The sequence below is a fragment of the Lissotriton helveticus genome, chromosome 5_1, assembly GCF_964261635.1.
Source record: "Lissotriton helveticus chromosome 5_1, aLisHel1.1, whole genome shotgun sequence".
Lineage (NCBI taxonomy): Eukaryota > Metazoa > Chordata > Amphibia > Caudata > Salamandridae > Lissotriton > Lissotriton helveticus.
Window position 1 is genome coordinate 353,268,499 of NC_136065.1, and position 7,210 is coordinate 353,275,708.

Below are 7,210 nucleotides of genomic sequence, written 5' to 3' on the forward strand. Positions count from 1 at the left end.
TTGGCATGTATGCAGGCTTGGGTCAGAGCAACTAGCTCTGCTGCTTGAGCGGACAGAGTGTCAATACGGTGTGTTTCTATAACTTCAGTGTCAGTAGTCACTGCATACGCGGCTACTAGTTCTCCTGTACTTGTTCTCATACATGAACCATCCACATAAAGTGTCAGGTCGGGATCTGGTAATGGAATATCTGTCAGATCTTGTCTTGGCTTAGTCATAGTGTTAACTACTTCCACACAGTCGTGTGTGGCAGGATTCGAATTAACTGACGGTAACAGTGTAGCAGGATTTAGAACGTTGCAGCGTCTGATTTCTATGTGTGGCTGGAACAGTGTCAGTTCATAACCTGTTAAACGTGCAATTGTCAAGTGCTGAGTCTGTGTTCGGTTTAAAAGAACTTCCACAGAGTGTGGAACTTGTACTGTCAAGGAATGTCCTAATACTATGGAATCACTTTGTCTGATAGCTAGTGCTGTGGCTGCAACTGACTTGAGGCACGCAGGCAGAGCCTGGGCTACAGGATCTAGTGTGCTCGAAAAATAAGCACAGGGCTTGTATTGTCCTGCTTGATCTTGTGTGAGAACAGATAATGCTGTACCTTCCCGTTCAGTGACGAAAAGTGTAAAAGGCTTACTGTAGTTCGGTGTAGCTAGAACTGGAGCTTGGCATAAGGCTTTCTTTAACTCATTAAAACTAAGTGTATGTTCGGATGTCCAAGGGAGGACAGTCGATACGGCTGCCTCCTGTGTCGTTAACTGTATCAGTGGCTTGGCTAAGAATGCATACTGAGGAATCCATTGTCTGCAATAAGAAGTAAGGCCGATAAAAGCACGTACCTCCTTCTGGGTCTTGGGCTGAGGAAGACTCGCTATTAACTGGATACGGTCTGGTGTCAACTGCCTACCCCTCTTGGACAGCAAGTGGCCTAAGTAGATCACTTGCTGTACACAGAATTGAAGCTTCGAAGGGGACACCTTGTGCCCCATCTCGGCAAGAAAATACAAGACTGTAAGTGATGCTCGCTCGCAAGCACGTTCAGAACGGGCTGTGATCAGTAGATCATCGACATACTGGAGCAGGGCAGTGTCTGTTGGCATGTGAATATTGTCTAGTTGTCTCTTAAGTGCTTGACTGTAAATACTAGGACTTTCTGTGAAACCTTGAGGAGCTCGTGTAAACATATAGCTCCTTCCATTTAAACAGAATCCGAAAAGAAACTGGCTGTCTGGATGAATGGGGACACTGAAAAACGCGTTCTTGAGGTCTATGACTGTAAAAAATGAGGCTTCGGAATCAATGGCTGTCAGTAGGGAAGAGATATCTGGGACAACTGGGTACTGGGGAATAATACATTTATTGAGTTCCCGAAGGTCAATCACTAATCGATATACTGGGGGTGCATTTGGATCAGTACGTTTCATGACTGGAATGATCGGAGAATTACATACATTGGAGTCAGTTTCTACAACTACTCCTTGAGCCATGAGCTCGTCAATAATTTTGGATAAGGCTGCTACAGCCTCAGGTGGTAGTCTGTACTGTCTGATTCGTGGTAACACTACACCTGGCTTGAGAGTCACACGATGGGGTGTGATTTGCATATAACCTACATCAGTTGGACCTTGCGCCCATAAATGCTGTGGAACATTGGACAATCTCGGATCAAAATCTAGTAATACATAGTGACCCTTGAAGTCACGTAGAAACAAGCGTATTCCCTCGGGGGAACAACATATGACTGCACCTAATTCTTTCAGTGTCTTAATGCCTAACAAATTTTCTGGACATGACTTTGTAAGTAACAGATCAGTAGTGCGGGACAATGGACCTACTTCTAGAGTAACTGGCTTAGATATCTCGTTTACAATAGGCTTTCCTGAAAATCCAAGGGAAACATTTCTAGAGCCTGAGAGCGGAGCCCCTGGAACTTCGGCGTGACTAATGGTGGTCCTACTTGCCCCTGTATCAATCAGAAACTTTCTGTCTTTCCCTAATACTTGACTATGAACATAGGGACCCTCTTGATCTACAGGAACCTCGATGAGAGGCAAGCCTACCTCCCTCTCTAGGCTGTTTCATGAATATGGCTGATACTCTGGATACTCGGACTGTGCATACTGGTACATCTGCTGTGTAACATGCTGTGTTGCAGCAATAGGCTGCGGTACTGGAACTGTCTGTGGTGCATTCTGTGGCTGAGAAATCTGTGAAACTTGTTCTTGTCTAGGCGGACGTGGTCTTTCTTTAGTCTTACCGGTAGCTATGTTGTGTTTCAAAACTGCACATTCGTTTATATAATGACCTGGCTGTTTATAATAATTGCAGGTCCCTTTAACGGGAGCTGCAGGATGACTGGCTTGATTCGTACCCCTCTTCTGACTGTCTTGAGGAACAGATTGTGCAACTAGTACTTTCATTTTCGTGTCTTTCATACGTTTCCTCTCGTGTTCTTGCTCTTCTCTGATTCTATTCTGGTGATACTGAAGCATCTGTAACATCTGGGACGGGGTACTAGCTTGCCATGTACTTTCGACTTTCAAAACTCGGTTCTTAACTTGTGGACTTGAATTCTCGACTAGTTTAGTAACAAAAAGATGAGGGTATGACTCGCTACTTGTCTTCAAGCCACTGTTGATACTAAAGCATTTCTCAAATCTAGAATAAAAATCACTAGTGTCTTCGTCTTGTTTCTGTTTACAGGCTGAGATTGCATCCCAGTCTTCCTTTTTAGTGGCTAATAATCTGGGCAAAACTTGTATTAGCAATTCGGGTAATTCTTTACATTTCTCTCCAAGACCGGTACCTGGTACTCGTATCTTATCTTCAGCTTCTAGAACTGCCCAATCGATCTTTTTCTCTCCCACCTCCCATTCTTTTTCCTTGAGTTTTTCATATACCCCTGCGGGCAACAGGACTTTTAACATTTTAATTATATCTGGATACGTGTATTCTCCCATACGGAGCATGTCTTTTAATTCTCGGTGGAACCCTGCTGGATCTTTGTCATGGCAGGGAATTAATTTCTTCATCTCTAAGAGTTCCATCTTTGTGATCGGGGTGTAAACAAACACTCGTTGCATTTCACCATCTGCTGTCCTGACTGGGTGTACTTCTCGTAACGGATTCTGTCTGTCTATGTAAAAGGGTTTACTTTCTGGAGGTGAAACATGAACAAAATGCGGGTTCAAAAACGTTCTATATTTGTAGCGCTGTTCTAGAATGACACTAATTAAATCGGTACCTAAACCTTTCCATCTATACTGGAGTAACTCGTTCAGGACATCGTGTAACGGACCTGGATCAGAATGTTGACCCTCATACAGAGTAATGAGGTGCTGGATCATATACATACCCACCAGTCGTTGCTCGGCTGGGGGCAGTTTCAGAAACATTTGTGCTACTATTTCGTCTGGAAAAGTGGTAGAATCAGTAGTCCATCGGACTGCTGATCGGGCTAGTTCTTGTTCATGCATAGTACTTAACTTACTATAACCGATTCGTGATTTCAGAATATGATCGGTAGCTTGAAATATTTGTTCTAGAGAACCTTGTTCTGGTGCTGGGTGAGGAACAGTTTTCTTGTAGTCTAGACGTGAATGTCGGTCGGAAAGTCTAGTTCTACCTATATACGCTATTCTGGCGGGATTCTCGTCGTCTACCTCTTCAGTAGAAGAGTCATTTTCTTTCTCGCTTACTTGTGCTGCTTTACGTTGTTCGTGTAACTTTATTATTTCCTTACGAATTCTCTTGTACATACTCTCTATACTACTGATGGTTCTGTGCTTACCCTCGGCTATATTATCACTCCACCTCGTCAGGATTCTCATTTCGGCCGGGTCTTTGGTCGGGTAATCTTGTTCTCTTATTAAACAATTAATCAGAAACTTTAATAACATGAGCTGGATCTCAGCTTTCCTTTGAGACATGGCTTCACCAATACTTTCTGGATCATCCCCTGTACGGATGAAACGATATATTCTGTCTAGATCTTCTTTCATATTCGGTAGGGTGTCCAAATACCCGGTCACCCGTCTTACACGGATCGAATATATAACTGTGCTATCATCACCTGCAACTGGATCATAGCGGCATTCAGTAAGAGCTCGTCGGATATCTGCAACGGACTTGTATTTGGGCGTACGCTGTAACGCACGTTCATGTAACTCGACTAACGTTACTCGTTGGTGTGGCGGCGGGGTACCAGGAGGACCTCCTCCTGCGGCCCCTAAACTGGAATCGTCGACTGATACTCTTCGTACTGGCGCGGCGGGAAATTGTAATGTAGGCTGAACCGGGGGTACCGTGGCAGGTACTCCGGTGACTGGAGGAGCAGGATTTACATTATTTACAGGAGCTGGCGGAACAGGATTTGCATATTCTGGGACTGTGTCGTCCAAATAGGACGAAATAAAAATATCAGCTGCCGTCGGTTTGTGACGTAGCTTGGTCGGAACTAATGGTGGCGGAAAATTACTGGATGCCTCCGGGGTCGCTTTTGGCAAGCCCTCGGCAAGAAGAGGATACATACCCTTGATAAGGGCATTCCTCTGTCTGTCTGACTGTTCGGTTTTAACTCGTTCACCTATCTCGATTAGTTACCTTTCTTGGGCTCGTTCTAAGGATTCTCTACTTAGTTCTGACTTTCTGATTTCTTTTTCGGTTCTTTTATGAGATTCTTTGCGCCATAACTCGATGGCATCTTTCTGTGACTGTCTGGCTTTCTTTTTCCATAATGCTTCTTCTACTCGCATGATGCACTCGGCATCCCACGTGCCTGATACGGGCCATCTATACTTTTCTTCTAACTCTTTGGTGTACTCCACCCATAAATCTAGATATAATATGGCACTTATGCCATGCTTCTGATACATAAAGTGACCTGGACTGTCCCTAGGCGGGACAGGAACTGCTGCTTCTAACAGACCTTTTCTGGTTTTTAACTGACGTAATTTAGAAAATAAGGGCATGACTGAACTGTAATCTAGACACAATACAATACACAATGAACACGATAATTACACCACTTTCATACCACGACATTAAAATACATGAAGAACATTTAAAATAACAGTTCGAACAGAATACTACCTGGAATACTGAAAACAGAATACATGAATCTTCTCGAGAACAGAACTGACTAGAACAGAAACTAGATGCACTGCTAAAACAGTACGAAACTTACCGGTCTCATAAAGAGACACGTCAGGACCCGCATCCACCGAAGTGGACACTTCGTTTTGGGTCTGTGTACCACCAAAACCCACGGACCAGAGACAATTAGATTGACCCTGTCTAGATACTACCCCAGCAACGGTACTCACCGGGCAGCAAGAACGGAAGGCCTCGGACTGGACTGGACTACTTCGACGCCGGACGGACGAACTTCGGACTTCAGTTACGGGTGGGCCTCCGGATACCTCGGACCTTGGACTCTCGGCTTGGGCTCTGGTCGGGACTCGCCGCGTTCCTCCACCGCCTCGTCTGGATGCTGGACCGCCACCTCCGTCTCCTCCGTGGGCCTGAGGGATACTTGAAGCAGAAATATCTGCATGTGCACGGTATGGTTCCGTCACGGCTGCAGAGGGTCAGGGGGCATACGTGGCTTCACCGGCGCGTGGGGAAAGGGCAAGTCCCTATTCGGGCGCCATTATGTGGTATATAAATAAATAATACCGGATCTAGGTTTGACTGGACATAGCAATAACAGATAGCTCAATAAATAAGAGTCAAGATTCGAGGTAGTAGGAGTTTGCAGGTTTAATACAGCATAAAGGACAGGAACAGGACAACCTGCACGGGAACAGGATGGCAGGGCCCTGCAGGGGGGACAGGGAATGAGCGCGCTAACTTTAATAACAATGTACAACATATATATACTAAAACAATTGCATTATAGTGAATACAGTAGGCGGAGCAGTGGGTGTGGTCAATAGCAGTCGCGAAAGATAAGGGTGAAAGTGGGTGTAACAGGAGGCGTATACATAGACATGTGATGTAAACGTAACAGAATATGTCATAAATGGGGCGGAAACATGGAGGGGGCTACCTAAGGAGCCGGGACCTCTAACCTAATGGTGCGCGCAAACTGACAATGACGTGTTACTAGGAGAAGCTGGGGGCTATGAACTCTGCGCTAGGAGTAGAGACTGAAGTCTGGAGAGTCAGGGCGACATGTACCTAAACCCTATCTAGTATCTGATGTTTAGAGGACATGTTGATATAAACTAAGAGTCAGGAGGGGAGAGGCTAACAGACTCTAAGACTGGAGCATGCATTATTCTACATGTAGTGCGTGATGAAGAATATTAAATGACCATTAAATGCAGTATTTCTCCTACATGGAGACGTAAAGGCTAGACAATGACGGAAACTATTGATGCGATTCAGTAGCTTAGGAATGCAGAAAAGGAGGGCTGGACTGATAACTAGAATCATAACATACTCTTGGCAGACTCGTAGGCAGAGCCAGGCCGAGCCGGGCACTGTGAGGCAGGAAGTAAGTGAAGGGTCGAGGATACAGGTGGGGGCTGTATTGCTCCTCAGCGAGGGTTCAGGAGACAGGAGCTGAATCTGGTGTGCAGGCCCTTTTGAGGCCTAGAAACGGGGACTTTACAATGAAATAACGTGCACACTGAGAAACGTGGCAACGTAACTTTACATAGGCCTGATATTCGTAGTATTCACGAGAACTGGGAACTGGCATACTAGAGATGGACACAACTGTAATCGCGTCTTTAATCAAACATGGGGAATACATATGCATATTAATCATGCACACATAACATAGGATGGGGGACACGTAGGGACACAGAACATGGCAAAATTTACTTTTCCACAGTTCCATCAAGATGGCATTCAGATGTGTCACACATTTGCCATAAATTCAGAATGTTAGCACTCTAGTTGTTCATTAGATCACTATAGTAAAGCTACTGCTCACCAGAGAGTTAAATGGTATTGAAATTGATTGTTTCAGTCTGCATGTCAGAATTTTCTAATGAAATAGAAGAGGATTTGAGATCTCACTTAAAACATGCCCTAAATTTTCTTTTTGCAGCACTAACCATAATTTCTATGGCAAAATGAACCCCGTCATTTTGTTCCTTTTTTAATTAAATGTTTTAAGTGTTACCAGTTTATTCCAATCAAGATGGCTGCAGGTGTGCCATAATTTTGTCCTAAGTAAGATTGTTAGCTCTCTAGTTGTTCT